The following is a 1,719-nucleotide window of genomic DNA, read 5'->3' as shown; positions in this document are numbered from 1 at the left end:
AGCCCCGGTGCTAAAAGAAACTCTTTCCATTTAGCATGGTTAGCTCTTACCTCTTTCCCCAGCTCACTATCACCATCCATTACAGCTTTTACTGCCTTGTTAACATCGTCCTTTGTAAAGAATCCATCTTTTTCACGTTTCTCAACCTCTACTCCAATTCTCAAGTCTCCGGCCATTAATCTTGCATTAATTATCTGGTCCCCAAAATGGGGTACCAACACCAATTGACAATCATTCACCATAGCCTCTGCCAAAGAGCCCGAGCCACAATGAGTCACGAAACACCCCACGGAAGGGTGCCTTAGGATTAGTTGTTGTGGCACCCAACCTCCATATATGAACCCTGTTCCATTTACTCTTTCTTGGAATCCTTCTGGTAAGGCTGACTCGATTGTTTGAGCTCCCGTTGGTGGTTTCAGGGCGACTAGGAATGGTAGACCTGTTAGCTCGAGGCCTAAAACTAATTCTTGGAATTGATCCTTTTTTAGAACACATTCACTCCCAAAGGTACAAAATATCAATGTCTTGGCTTCAAAGTTGCTTAATAACCTTTCCCATCGTTCTTCTAACGCCATTTTGGTGGCTCTGGCACTACTGGACCAGCATAAAGCATTGGCTTTTCAAATTGTTTTCCAATATATTGACAATAAGGCCCTTCAATCTCCTTGCATGTCTTGAAACCAATAGCATCACAATCACTAAAAGACTTTAGATGGCGCCCTGCGAATGAAATACCACTTCCATAATCCATTGTTGTCACAGCAGCTAAACCTTGAGCTTCATACATGCGTAGCTTTACACTTGAAGATGGAAAACCTTTTGGAGGCTCGAGGAGATCAAGGCCGGTTAAACCTCTTTCAATAATCTTTCTTGCAGGACTAAGAAGATAACCAATAGTTCCGGAGCTAATGACACAATAGACCACAGACTTGATGCCTAGCTCGTGAGTCAAAGTTGGCAACCAACACGCGAAATCAAAGAAAACAAAATGGGGTTTGAGTTCACGAAGGTAAGCTTCAATATCTGGTTCTGTGCAATCCATGGCAGTCATAATGAGAGGATGCAAAGGGAAAGGAACGTCATTTGTTGTTTCGGCACCAAGAGGCAAACCTTCAACATGTGGAACGATGATCGGAATGAAGGTCACGAGATCCGGATGGAGATTGAAAGCCTCAACCCTGCGCAATGTTTTGGCTGGCAAGAAGAAGGAAATTTTGTGGCCATTCTCTGCTAGTTTGTTGGCCAAATGAACAAACGGAGTAATATGGCCAAGGGCAAACCAAGGATACATTGCAATATGAAAGGTTTTGTCTGCCATAGATGATCGGTGTTGTTATTGAATTTCTTTAAAAATAAAAATTATGTTACTCGAGTGCCTCGAATGCAATCCTCGAAATCGCTTATATAATACAATTGCTTAAAACTTACCATGTTGTCCTTTTCTACGACTATGCCTAGTTGGTTTCTTGGTTACTAATGTTTAAATACCATTATATAAAACAAAAATATGTACAAAAATTTGAAGTGTTTGCACCGATGGCAATAATATTTGCTCCAAAAACTATTATAACAATTGTTCTATACCTCTAATATTTAAGTTCCACTCAAATTCAACTCAATTATTCTAACATTTGAAAGCTAGTTTGAGTTTGGGGATCGTCCAGGAATATCATCACACTATCGATCGCTATTTCGGTGCCTTATAAGTTTCTACTTTCA

The 1,719-nt window shown here is 40.5% G+C and overlaps 1 pseudogene across 1 annotated transcript; it reads right to left on the bottom strand.

Annotated features, from left to right (window-relative positions):
• On the bottom strand, positions 1-1,385 carry LOC107960223 (cyanidin 3-O-galactoside 2''-O-xylosyltransferase FGGT1-like; annotated as a pseudogene). Its single transcript, NR_189659.1, has one exon. The product of NR_189659.1 is annotated as a cyanidin 3-O-galactoside 2''-O-xylosyltransferase FGGT1-like (transcript).
• Between the last annotated feature and the right edge of the window lie 334 nt (positions 1,386-1,719).

Source organism: Gossypium hirsutum, chromosome D06, assembly GCF_007990345.1.
Source record: "Gossypium hirsutum isolate 1008001.06 chromosome D06, Gossypium_hirsutum_v2.1, whole genome shotgun sequence".
Lineage (NCBI taxonomy): Eukaryota > Viridiplantae > Streptophyta > Magnoliopsida > Malvales > Malvaceae > Gossypium > Gossypium hirsutum.
Note: the sequence above shows the minus strand (reverse complement) of the source record. Positions and strands in the feature narration are given on the sequence as shown.